This window comes from Pseudochaenichthys georgianus, chromosome 11 (genome assembly GCF_902827115.2).
Source record: "Pseudochaenichthys georgianus chromosome 11, fPseGeo1.2, whole genome shotgun sequence".
In the NCBI taxonomy this organism is placed as follows: domain Eukaryota; kingdom Metazoa; phylum Chordata; class Actinopteri; order Perciformes; family Channichthyidae; genus Pseudochaenichthys; species Pseudochaenichthys georgianus.
Window position 1 is genome coordinate 5,848,078 of NC_047513.1, and position 14,644 is coordinate 5,862,721.

A 14,644-nucleotide genomic window follows, 5' to 3' on the forward strand; every position below is an offset into this window, starting at 1 on the left:
ATCATCACAACTTTACAGTCTGCAGGACCAATCCTATTTGATGGGTTTTGTTTCCGTGAAGGATACTTCTTAGCATGCAGAAATGTCCAAATGAAACGGCCTCTCAGCTGATGGAAAAACACTCACACAGGTCTTTGGACTGGATCAAATTGATGTGAAGCTTACCTCAGGGCTTCTTGACATCACATGAAATCAGGTTGAATATATTGTTTATACCACATACTTATGCTTTTGTCTTCTGATCTTTTCCACACAGGCTTTGTTCAACAAAATATATGATTAGTTTATAAAATAGGATGTTTTCTTATGGATTTAACTACCCAAAATTGCAGAAAAGATAAATACCACCTGTAGCATGTAAGCACCAGCCAATTATGGCAACCAAAAGATAGCAGCAAATTATGCCATGCTTCTTTTGCATATTCACATATAGCAGTCAAAAACACAAGAAGAACTATTAACACAAAAAAATACATTAAAATTACAAAAAATACATTTTAATAATGTTACATTAAATATATAAAAGGGTCAAATGCAATTAGAAAACAACTAAATCAACACATTATAAAATAATCATCATAATAAATAATTTTTTTAATACAAGGTTACAAAGTTACATTTTGAATGCAATTCTCTACTCACTTACAAACTTGCTTTGTTGCTTCTTTTTGAGTATTTTTGCATTGTGGTATTTTTTTACATACTGTATATATATTTCTTTTTAATTTAATGTGTACTTATTCAATACATGTTTTACTCATTGTAGCACTGAAAGCTGCCACCCTGCATGTTAGCATGCAGCTCGACGCTCCTTGAGCCTGGGTGGTGTGTGTCCCCTGTATCCGGGGTGACGGTGCAGCAGAGGGAGGAGGAGAGAGATGAAACACTCTTCTGATCCCGTGCCCGCATCAGCAGCCTGGAACACAGCAGCAGATCTGAAGCCTGATTTGATCGCTGCAGTGATTATGACTCCATCAGACCGGCGGTAATTGTGAGGTGGATGTGAGGAGGCAGACGGAGGCGGGGGGCAGAGCAGCAGCAGCTTGACAGCAGGCCAGGTTAGAGGGAGGAGGCCGGGACAGAACATGCTGGTCTGCTCATAATTGTTGCTTTGTTTCTGTGGGTGTTCTTCAAACCACAGTGTCAGAAGTAAAGCTATCCCGGTTCAAAGGCCCCCTGCTGGGACATTTCTCTGATCTGCACAGGGGCTCCACTCAGGAAATCAATTAGCAGTGGCTAATGGCAACAGAGTGTTTATTCCTCTGATGGATTTAATCCTTTTACACGTTTCAGGGACTGTTGTGGGCGGAAGGAGGGTGGATTTTTATCCGGACTTTATCAGATGATATTACTCAGTGTGTCCCTCCCTCACAACAAAAGGAATCCTTCTTACCGTAAATGAGTGCCTGGAGATACTGCTGGTTACTCTAAGTCAGGGATGGGCAACTTTGATGGTGGTGGGGGCCACATCATTGATGTACTGGCCACCAGGGGGCCGCAGATTCACTTGGAACACACACACACAAAAAGTCCATGTGTTGTATGTAATTATTAACACATATACTAAGTCTGACATCTTCATTGACATTTTACAGTCAAAGGGAACATCCCCCAAAAATGGGAACATCCTCTAATAAGCTCACTAAACAAATATCATAAATTGTATTTCATTTTTACAAGTGGCATGTTTGTATTAACAGGTTATTAAACAGTGGAATACAACTATTTTAAACTATTGGAAAGCACGGAAAATGTGTGTGTATTGAGATGAACCATTAGATGACATACACATGAAGCCATGAACACTAACCCAGACATTAGTTGTCTAACTTGAACCTAAAACACTTGTAGCCAGTCTCTGCATTCCCCTTATTCCACAATAAGGGGAATGTCAACACAGACACCCGTCAGCCCGCACTCTGCTGTTCCTCAGCGCCACTCCCCCTCCCTCCCGCTGAAAGTATGAATGAAAAGCGTAGTAATCATAGATAACACGGCAGGGTCCGTGACAGTTAGTTTTGATCTGATTTCAAATAAACAAAGTCTTGGTTTTAAGAATATTAAACTTGTTTCGCCAAATTCAGATGATAAAAACAACTTTTAAGCTTGTAAAGGCATAATTACAAGAGGCAACTTAACGTCACAGCAGGCATAACAACAGCTGGTGTTTCTTGTGAGGGTTTCCCCGGGAAACAAACACAATACACACAAATGCGTCACAGATTATTTCACGGTATTTTAAATCATCGACGCAGCTCGCGACGTAACTAGGAGTCTAGTGGACGGTATCAGTACTACAAGTAAAAATTAAAATTAAAAAAAAAATTACATTTTTTTTAATTAATTACATTGTTTATAAATTAATCTGAGGGCCGCAAAAATAGGAGGTGGTGCCGCATGCGGCCCGCGGGCCGCCATTTGACCATCCCTTAAAGAGCCTGTGACACGGTTTTCCCCCATCATCCAAACCCATCAATTTGAGTACATATTGTCCCCTTGAAAACCGTTACTGAACTGATTTTGGATATTTGTACTTTGATAACCATTAATCTGCCTTCAATGTTGACAATTTTCTGGATCTTCTCGCGGATTCTTCAAGTCCCGCCAAATTATGGGTGACGTCATTGCGGGCACAGCGCTCCAGCTGCACCGTCCAGGATCCCAGTTTCTGCATGTAAACCTTTATATATATACAGTCAGATGTAAACGCACGACGGCGCACACAGCAGCAAGCTCAGACAGCGATGACAGGTTAATGTTGAACGTGTCTGAGAGCTCATATGAGGCTGAAGGATCGGTTTATGTTGTATCTTCTAAGTTTAAGAATGAGGTGCGTCAATATGGGCGATCATATGGTCATGTAGCCAGTGGTGGACTGGGACTAAAAATCATCCCGGGACTCTCGACCGGCCCACTTCGGTACCGAGCTGTCAACGGGGGGAGTGGGGGATGTAAAATACAAATATAATGTATAATGTCTGTGTCTTTGACATTAGCGCTGCTAGCCACCTGTGCCCTGTACTACGAAGCCAGTTCAACAGACCCTGGATATGTTTGAGTAACAAACAAACTAACAACAACAAACTAACAAACGAGATCTCGCTAAGCGGTCCTACGACGCTGGTTATCAACTCGGTAAATCAAGCCAGGGTTTCTCTCTCCAGCTGAGAGCGCGTTCACGTCTAAGACACGAGTGGATCTGACTTTCATTACATTTGTCTCGAGTGTTTCGTCAACATAATGTGTTAAATAATACTTCTGCATCGAGTCTGTGACACTGAGTGTTGCACGGCCAGATGAGGCTGGAGAAGCTGACTCAGATAAGGAAATATATGATATATTATGATATTATCTGATCGATGATCTGATTGATGATGTAATATGAATGATAAGTGCGACACGTCGGCGTCTTCTCTGCATACGGCAGTTTAAACTGTATTTCCTTTATCCTGTAATATGACTTGAGAGATTTAAACTCCGTACACTGAGTGGATCTATTTTCTATAGACGCCGGAGGCGGGCAGCGTCAGGTAAAAGAAGTTATTTAGCCTTCTCAAACCTGAGCCTCACGCGCCGCCTATGGGGGATGTGCTAGTTACTTATCCGACCGGCCCACTTCGGTACCGGCCCATCGGGATTCGTCCCGATGGCCAGTCCGCCACTGCACCCAGCCCACGTAAACTGTCAACGGGGGGAGCCTCGCTGCGGGGAAACGGTGGACCTAGTGTCCCGATCGGAGTGGGAATAATAATAATAATCCGTGCATTTTACATTTTATCCATTAATTTCCCCAACATTGTGGTAAAAAACCACACGTTTAATCCACGTTGTTGGTGTACTACAACTACAAAAAGCATCGGTTTGTTTTCTCATCAGTAAATGCAGACCGGCTCAAACAAACGATTTTTAATCATCATCCTCACTCATCATTTAATGTATCATATGTTCGCCGAATTGACATGAAAGCACTAATAAATGTAGTTTCATCCACTTGAGTTTATAACCACAAAAATAATCGATTTGTTTTTATATCACATCCGACGGGAGGAAATTCAGCAGCTCTCACTCCCGATTTGTAATCCTAATGTAATCATCATCTTCACCACGATCATGTATATTTATGTCGCCGAATTGACATGAAAGCACTGACAAATATGAATATACTGTAGTCAACTTCATTAAAACGTTCTTAACGTGCCTAAACTCAGTAATTCACCATTTCTACGCATGACAACACACTTTGTCCGTGTTTGGCTCTCGAAGCGTTCCCGCATTGACGTCACTTCCGGCTTCCCCCAAAACTTCAAAATGAGTGAAGGAATTTCCCCGCGATGTTCGAAATTATTGATATTTAACGAAACGGTATCGCTTTTTCTTTTTTAAACTGACGGTTCGAGATTACTAGTAGCCCAATATTTCATTGCACAACAGTTGTTGGGATGGTGTCACAGGCTCTTTAAGTGCATGGTCACCAGACACCGCAAAGATCATGTCCTTTTGCAATTGTTATCAAAGTGACTACTCGCGTGGTTATCCAGTGGCTATAATTGGTTGTAGTTTCATCTGTTGCCAAAAACTGGATGTTGCAAAAAACCTAGCATAACGGAGAGGTGCAGTCTTTTTGTTGGCTGACAGAGAAGTTAGCATCGCAAGGCCTCAAAGAGCAGTGGGATTTTCAATCAGATCTTGGATTATTGTAAAAAAACAAGATCTGTGGCGCATATATGATACTTACACGTTCTGTTCAGAAGAATAATCTCAGCATATTATCCCCCTTTTTAGAATAGTTGAAGCGTTAATGCATTTGTTAGGCTTTAAAGAAACACAATCAGAAGACTTCCTAAAACCACCGCTAAGCTAAAGGCGGCTAATTAGCGTGATTACGTGTAGTAGCCTTATTTAGCCACTTGTAAGTAACCGCTGTTTTGATGACACGTAACCGCTTCAGATGTTCACATATGAATTACTTACTGGCCAATTTGATGTCATAGAACAAAACATTAAAAACTCATAATCTTCTGTATGTATGCACAGACCTTATTTTGGGAACCTCACATACTTCAACATAACCCACATGTTAAAATGGGTTTAGGACTTTATCCTGCACCACTGTTTAGTTGCCACGATAATGCAGTCTCTACATAATTACAAGAAATATCCACAGGCCTGCTCTGCCTTACTCCATCAACCAGACCACATACATTTTCAGCCCACTCCATTGCATTATTCCATTATTGACAATATTTTAATATAAAAGTTCAACATATCATGCTCTCTCAAAAAAATAAGACCATACCTAGAATTATTTCCATCCTTGTTATTGCTGTTAAAGCATACACAAAGGACTAGAATGTGTCTTTCGAACAAATCTGCTTGAACAAAATCTGCTTGAGTGTCAAAAGAAACCTTTTAGGGAAGTCTTGTGATGTAACATGAGAGAAGAGAGTATGAATGTTCAGAAGCACCCACACCTTCTCTTCTTACATTTTTTTATTTCTATATAATTGGCCACGGTCCATCAAAGCGTCCCAGTGTGTCCTGTGCCTATGTATTCAGAAGTAGCCAGTTAATGATGCATTCACTTCGTTAATCATAACACATGACCCCCGACCCTCCCTCTTCATCTCCATCAAGAACTCCTTGTATTACATTTTCTTTCCACATCCACTAATAAAGGTTTGTGGTCTCTTGACTATCAGATGGTAAAGAGTCAAAGAACTGCCCATTTAACTTCTCCATGCTTCAGACTGGGTGCAACAAATAGTTGAAGTTGTGACATTTTCAGGAAGGGAAGATCATTCTCTGTGGTTAAGGAGCAGGATTGGAGTCATGTGTTTGCCCACAATGTAACATTAAGGGATTTAATGTAATTGCGATCTCTAACTCTAACCTCAACTGTAACCGCCTGAGAACTCTTCGTCACGACAGGGACTCAATCCTGTTAGCCTGAGAGTTAAAGGGGCAAAAGCAGTCTGAGGCCGTGCCGAGGTTAGCAGCTGGTAACCGTGTTGTGACCTGTTGTATACCACGGATAACAGTCTACCAACATGAACACACGTTTTAATGAGCAAAGATGGATTTTTAGCTGCATTATTGATGCTTTCGGGAAGTTTATGAGAAAATATCACTACTGAACACCAGTGTTGTGCTAGTTACTGAAAACCAGTAACTAGTTACCATTACTAGTTACTTCATTTCAAAAGTAACTCAGTTACTTTACTGATTACTTACACCAAAAAGTAATGCGTTACTGTGAAAAGTAACGTTTTAGTTACTTAAAAAAAGGGCTCCCATTATATTAATGCCCTTATAGCCTTCATTTCAGTACTGTTATTGCATTGGAGAATAATACAATCTGTTGATCAACTTGACATGCATTATATGCAATCTGGATTGCATCGATATTAGCTGGCTTTACATTTTTGTATATTCTTTCTCCAGGTAGTTGGAAAAAGTGTTCCGTCCCATATGCCGTGTGCCGCCCGGACATGCTATCATGCTAACTAGCTCCCTGAACGCGGGTGACTCCACTGTAGCAATAGCCTGCATGTGTTCTACAACATACCGTGCAATGGCTTTATCGACTTTCCCCTGGCGAGCAGTCCCTCAGTTAAAATCCAGCCGCTGTTGCTTAGGTGCAGGTGCAGGTGGAGTGGCGTCGGCTGAGTCTCTGTGGTCTTAGCTACTAGCTTCGTCCCAGCATGTTGTTTTTGCAGATGTGTAACGTTACAGTAACGCGTTAGTCCCAACACTGCTGAACACACTATTACAATCTAATGTGTTTAGGTCATGCCAGAACTAATTCACTGTTTATTATCCAAATCTAACAAAGCCCTGATTGCCCTAATTGAAAGCATTACATTTAGGATAGTGGTTGAAAAACGGCCTGATGAAGTACATGATGTGTTTCATGTGATGTTAAGAGTTTTCCGCCATGCCACTGATGACACAAGTGACAACCTCTTTGGAAACACGGTGGACATTTCCACCGCAGACGGATCAGCTGACAGCGGAGGATCAATGAGAGCATCACACACTCTGACCTGCTGGTAGGTTTCCACACCACGGGCTCAGTGATTGGATCTGTCTTCAAGTCTATTATCTTTAGCCCGGATCCAACAGAATCCCTCTGTTAGCCTCAACACAACATCCTCTTCGAGCTACAACAAAAAGTCATACTCAGTTTTATTCATTTGTTATCTGAAAATGTAAGATAATTCTAATGTTTGACTCGTTCTAGTTGGCTCAAGATTATCTTAAAGAATGAGCTAAATGCAAAACACGCTCCATACTTTCTTTACAAACTACTGCATCATGACTCCAGATGGAACCAGGTGTTCTCAGTTAGTACTAATTCCTTTACAAATGACATTAAACTAATGGTGGTTTCTGATTTTGGATGGATGGCAAAGTCGGTCGCTCCACCGCTTTGTTTCAGACTGAATTATTTGAGCTACTATTGATTCCAATGGGTTGCCATGAAATGCTGTGTAATCATTCTGATCGACCTTCTGTCTCGCACAAGCATTATATTGATACTTTTGGTTTGAAGTGAAAAGTCTTATCAGATGTTAAACATGGCAACCATCATACCTGCTCATTATCAACATGTTAGCTTGGTCATTGTGAGGATGCTATCATGCTGATGTTAGCATTTAGCTCAAAGCACTGCTGTGGTGAAGTAGAGCCTCACAGAACTGCTAGTATGTCACTTGATCCATGTTTAAGTATTCAAAAGCTTCTTAACACTCACATGGTATGTAATTTACATGTTGGCCATGAGGGTTGTGCATCTGTGTATTGTGTTTGTGCAAACGGTGTATGAGTGATGATATGTGTATGTATTTGAATGTTTATTATGTGTGTATATGTACACGTAAGCGGAACTGCAGGACGGAGTCCAGAACACACTTTCTTTACGGGGACAATAAAGTATATCGTATCGTATCATCATACCTATCATAATGTCGTAGAGCCCGAAAGTGATGATTTTAAATGGCATTTAGATTAACATTTTAAATGTAATATCATTGCAAGATGAAATTAACTTAATGTTCAATAACATATATCAGCAAAAAACAACACAACCTTTACATTCGAGAAGTTGGAACCAGCAAATCCATGATCAAGAATGTGTCTATTGCTTAACTACTCATGAGCTGACTGACTTCAGCTTTAAAACGAGAGCGCAGATTAAAAAACAAAAACAGGGTATTGTCTCTTCGTGAACTTTGTTGGAGACGGTAACTAATGCACGTAACAGCAGACGTGTGAAGCCTTCCTGGGCGAGCTGCTATTATTAGCCAGACACACTTGAGTCAGGGCCAAGTGAAGAGCGTATCTGCAGGAGGTGAAGTCCAAATCACCCACAGTGCTGCTGGGAACGCTCGGCTCACTTTCATGTCCCCGCGGGGAACGGTTGAGACATAAAAATACTCGCCGGGCCCCGAGGGGGCGGCCCTCATTGTTAAAAACACACCCGGGCCCCGAAGTCTCTCCTCAGAGAGCCCTGCTTTAAAAGTCAACCGATACAGGCTGGCTCTTTTCTCTGTGCTGTAAAGAGCTTACATTCAGCACCGTCACATCAGTTCACTCAGTACATTCAGTATTTCGTTAATCTCTTTAGGTTTGTCTGGGTTTCAGCTTGTTTGTGTCCCCGCTCCTCCAGCTGCGGTTCTGTTGTTGGTGTAGAGTTCATACACTTGCTCAAAGAGAGAAACGGCTGGTGTAAATGTGTACGGTCGGGATCATTTGAGACTTACGAAGAGTAAAGCTCCTGGTCCAACATTTGAAAGTTAAAACCATCTTTTTAAGGCCTAACATTTTCTTTCTCCAGTAAAACACCAAATGTCAACACGAACGTTTCATTTGATGGAGAGGATTTGGCCAACTAGATCTATTGGGTTAAATAATAAGAGCAGGGCGATACTACAGGAAAGTTGAACTACCCTTGAGCTAAGATGCTCATCGGTTGGCCGACAACAACAGGTGACCTGTAGGCTATGAAAGCATAGTTTACCATTTTGGGGAATAGTCTTATTTTCTTTCTTCCAGAGAGCTAGCGAAGGAGATCGATCCCTCTCTCTTGTTTGTATGATAAAGATTGAGCGACATGCAGCAGCCAGCTAACTTGGCTCAGTCCAAAGGTAACACAATCTGCTTGTGCACATCTGATTGTGATTGTGATACTGTATCAGTAATGGTCCAACGCTGGCCAAAAACTGGATCGGATATCAGGAACAAATGATATGCAATGAAGTGTATAGTTCAACGTGAGGGCTGGCTCAGGCTTGTCTTGAACCAGCCCATAGTTTGCTGCTATCATCTTAAATGTCAGGGGACTTTCATCGTTCACCTCTCTTCTGCTATTTCTCTCTCTGTAGCACTCTTATCCTCTCTAGCCTCATGTGTTCATGTCCTATACCGACATGTTTCTAACTCAGTGTCCTGGGCATCATCCCCACACTTTTTGTGTCCCTCGTCCGACAGGTAGCCAGATTGATATTGGTACCAGCAGATAACCAAGATGGCGGAATCCGTCTACAACATGAAAAGTGGTAATGAGCCAGCGATAGTCTTAATGCTTTGCTAAACTGGCTGTATAGCTAATATTACCATACAGTCAGTACTCTTCCTTACAAACTTTAGGCAAGAAATAGAATATGTATATAATAATATATATGTAGACATACTGTATATAGCACCGGTTAGATCCCCCCTGTCTGGAACATTACACGTTATTGTAATAGCTCACACACACACACACACACACACACACACACACACACACACACACACACACACACACACACACACACACACACACACACACACACACACACAAATGCTGAGAATAAACCTGCTGCCCTCTCATGCTCAACCCCGTCGTCATCCATTCATCCGCTCATTAATTCATGAGGTCAGATTAAGTTAATCCCAGCACTTTTCTCTCCAGTCACGGATCCACTCCACAGTAGCCATCTTGTGGCTGGAGGGAGTTGAAAGCTTTTTAACCTGAATGTCGGTTTGGTCTCATCTTATTGCGCAGATTCATGCAAAGAGGTTCCACTAATGACGCACACAGCAAGTTTATAATCACACCAACACCCACTCCCAGCTGTTGAGAGAGATGCCTTTGATATTAAGTTGAACTTTTCTCTATGACTACATCATGTTTAGTGAAATGTATTGTTCCACTAGATGTACCTCTTTAATTTATTTTTACAATGAAGTGAAACGTTTTAGAGTCCGATGATCGTTTTCAATTTGGTAAAAAAGCATTTTACAAAGACAAATTATTGTCAATTGGTGAGCAATTGTTATTTCTCCAACATACAAAAACTCAAACTAAAAGATAAGACTTACACTTATCTACCGGGAACCTTGATCTGAACATATTAGACACACATTTTTACAACAGTTTGAATTTATCGAACAAACCTTTTAACCAGCCAATCATCGAGCACTAGCATGACAGCATTGTCGAACGAACACTCAATAACGTACAGCTGAGGCCAATGTTCTGAGTTTGCAGTCATAAACCAAAGTATCAGAGGAACAACAAATATCTGATGATGCTGCCAGATGAAATGTTAAGCAATAAATGATTAATTGGGAGGGGGACATTAATGTATTGATAAATGCATCCAGGGTCCATTCTCTGGGGGGATTCATCCAAACACCAACAGAAAGGACACTGACAGGCTGATCAAGCTCGGGAGGAAGGCTAGCTTCGCATTTGGTGTGAAACTGAACATTCTGGAGGAGGTGGCGGAGGGGAGGACAAGGAGGAAGCTGTTCTACATCCCGGAGAATCCCCCAACCCCCTCCATACAGAGCTAGTGAAGATGAGGAGTACGTTCAGCCACACACTCATCCCGATTATCTTATATTTCAGTTTAAACAAAATAGTTACCTTTTTCAGCATCAATCATCAGACCATGGAGACTGCTTAAAACCAAACCTTGCTCAAGGTTGTAATTACATCCTGCAGTGTGGTATAATGCTTTTCAAGCATGTCTGTCAAACTGTGTGAAATCTCCACACTTTATCATTTATAGAAAGAAGGATATTAACTTATGTTATTAGTGATTCTCCAGCATCGTAGTTGTCCCATGTCTCTGCATTAGAGTACAACATGCAAATAAAATCAGTCCTAGTTTGGGAACCTATGGAAAAAGTGCAAAATGACATAACCCTCTCATCGGATATTACCCTAATTCCCCTCATGTGGCTCTGTGCAGGAATGCACTCACTAAACGGTTCACACGAGCAGAACGGTTGTGTGTGTGTGTGTGTGTGTGTGTGTGTGTGTGTGTGTGTGTGTGTGTGTGTGTGTGTGTGTGTGTGTGTGTGTGTGTGTGTGTGTGTGTGTGTGTGTGTGTGTATGTGTCCTTGGGCAAGACACTTCACCTGAACTTGCTCCTGTGGGTATTGTCCACAGTATCTGACCATTGCATGTATGATATATGTGTAATGTGTGTATATGTAAAGCGCTTTGAGTCATTGAAAAAGCGCTATAATAGATGTAAGGAATTATTATTATTATTTCTATGGAAAGAGGGGTGAAGTCAGCTCAGGAATGCAAGTTGTGAAATCGTAAACTCTCATGCCTCAGCTGCTGTCATATGAATGCGTAACAATTGAACCCCGAGACCGTTTACGAGTGCCCAGCTTCTGGTTCCAATGACGCAGCTCAGCGACACCTCGCTCACATGATCAGAGCGTGGACAGGCCTCTGTAGAGACACGCGCGCCCGGTGATCCTTCACTCGGGTTGTAGCTATTGTCCATTAAGTCTTTGGTTGTAAAGTTATGAATGGTGATGACATGTAACACTTGTTTAAGACAGGTTGGGTGGAATCAGTTTAAATCTATTGAAATTCGTTCCAAAATAATAAATAACATTTAAAATGATGCTTTTTAAATTCAGTTTCAGAATACAATATGCATGTGTTATAAACTATAAATGTCATTTTTATTATTCTTTCAAATGTATCTGTAAAGGTTGGCTGGAAATAAAAGCTCTGCCTCACACTAAAATATTCATAATTCCCGGCAGACATGAATCTGCTCTAATTTTTCCAGCTATTAGTGTCCCAGTAAATATTTCACATGTGAAAACATACTGAGCATTTCATATGTTGACACTTTGAAATTTGCTTTGGTGCATTGCCTGTAGCGACTCGGCCCGGGCTGTGATATTTCACACGGTTCACATCCCTGGATAATTTGTTGCCTGTGGAAGTTTAGCTATGTTTGGAGTCTCCATGGATATGGGACACAAGCCTTTCATCTTCCTCTTTTACATAAACACACTCCTGCCTGTTGTATAAGAAGCAGCAGTGGTGCAGCAGTGATTTTCAAAGTACCTGTAAAAGATGCACACATTTATTTGATCCCAAACTGAGTCTGCAGCTCACTTCAAAGGCTGTGGAGCATCAGAGCTGCCTCCTCTGATCTCTGATCTGGTTAAATGAACCAGTTGCCTTCTACTGAGCTACGAGAAAAAGCACTTGGATCTCCACTATCCACCATGGCTGGATTAGAAAAGCTATGTTCAGGGTCATGGAAGGAGACCAGGAAGACGTTAACTTTGAAAAGTTGGTATTAAGTCCAGACAAGAGTTAGTAATGGTTATATCAGCTGAGTTTATGTAGTTTGGAGGTTTTTTACGAGTCACATAACTTCAAAACTTGTTTATTCCCATCTATGCTCTTTAACACCTTGTTGCAAACTCAAATGTTAAAACCTAAACACAACATCTTCGACCCGTAACTCTTCAAAATGCTGCTGTATGATCTGTCAGGGTTTGGTAGTAAGACAGGACCATGGACAGGACCCAAGAGCAATACAAAAATACAAAAATAAAGAATCAGGTATTCTTAACAAAAAGTAACCTTACCTCGAAAAGCTGAGAAAAAATAAATCAAAACAGGTAAAAAGCGCGGATCACGAAGTAGGATCACCAATAAAAACGACTAGAACACCCATGCAACGACCCAACAAGGAGCACAAGGGAAGACAAGACTACATACACACAAGGGAAATCACAAGACAAGACACAGCTGGGGAGGAGAGGGGAAACACAGGGGCAGCAGGTGAACACAATGAGACAATCAGACACACGTGGGAAACTAAAGATAGGAAGCAACCTGTTACCCTCTAGTAGAACCTCGAGAGGTCAGAGAGGGGAAAGGTTTTGGATACAGTTTTAAATATAAGATCTAAGTTTTTAGGATTTAAGTGAAAGAGTAAGAACTAAAATGTATAGGTGAAGAGGCACAACGTATGTCAATGTCAATGTCAATGCACTCTTATTAGATTATTTTATTTTATCACTATAAGCTTTATCAAAAAGGAAGGTCTTAAGCGCACTCTTAAAAACGGATAGGGTGACTGCCGCCCGAACACAAACTGGAAGCTGATTCCACAAATGTGGAGCTTGATAAGAAAAGGCTCTGGCTCCCATTGTACTTTTAGAGACTCTAGGAACAACCAACAACCATGCATTCTTGGAACTCAATGCCCTAGTAGGACAGTAGGGTATAATGAGTTATTTAAGTGAAGATGGCGCCTGCCCAGTAAGGGCTTTGTAGGCGAGAAGAAGAACTTTAAATTCTATCCTGTGTTCTATAGGGAGCCAGTGTAAGGCAGCCAGAACAGGAGTAATGTGGTCCCTTTTACTAACTAGTACACGTGCTGCAGCATTTTGAATCAGCTGAAGCGACTTAACTGACTTCTTCCCTGATAATAAAGAGTTACAATAATCCAGCCTTGAAGTAACAAATGCATGGACTAGTTTCTCTGCATCGTTTTGAGGCAAGATATGCCTAATTTTAGCAATGTAGGCGTAGATGGAAGTAGGCGGTCCTTGAGATTGATTTTATGTGGGCGTTAAAGGATAAATCCTGATCAAATATAACACCAAGATTCCTTACAGTCTCACTGGAGGCCAAATTAATGACATCCATAACTAGTATATCTTTAGATAGTATGTTTCGTAGATTCTTTGGGCCGAGTACAATAACTTCAGTTTTAGCCGTGTTTAACATCAAAAACTTTGATGGTCATCCACGTTTTTAAGTCCTTGAGGCAGTCTTGAATTTTATTTAGGTGATTGGTTTCATCAGGCTTGATGGATGAATATAGTTGAGTATCATCCGCATAACAGTGGACATTTACAGAATAATTCCTTATAATATTGCCTAGTGGAAGCATATATAGTGTGAACAAAATAGGTCCAAGCACTGAGCCCTGTGGCACTCCATGGCTAACTTTGGTTTGCATGGAAGATTCATCGTTGACACACACAAACTGAGAGCGTTCAGACAAATAGGACCTAAACCAGCCTAAAGCAGTTCCCTTTATGCCAACTAAGTGCTCTAGTCTTTGCAATAGGATATCATGGTCAATAGTATCAAATGCAGCACTGAGATTGAGCAAAACAAGAATAGAGACAAGTCCCTTGTCAGAGGCTATTAGAAGGTCATTTGTGACTTTAACCAGGGCTGTCTCTGTGCTATGATGTGTTCTAAAGCCAGACTGAAAATCTTCAAATAAATCGTTGTTTTTTAAGCAATCACACAACTGTTTTGCGACTGCTTTCTCAAGAAATGTTGAGAGGAATGGAAGATTAGAAATTG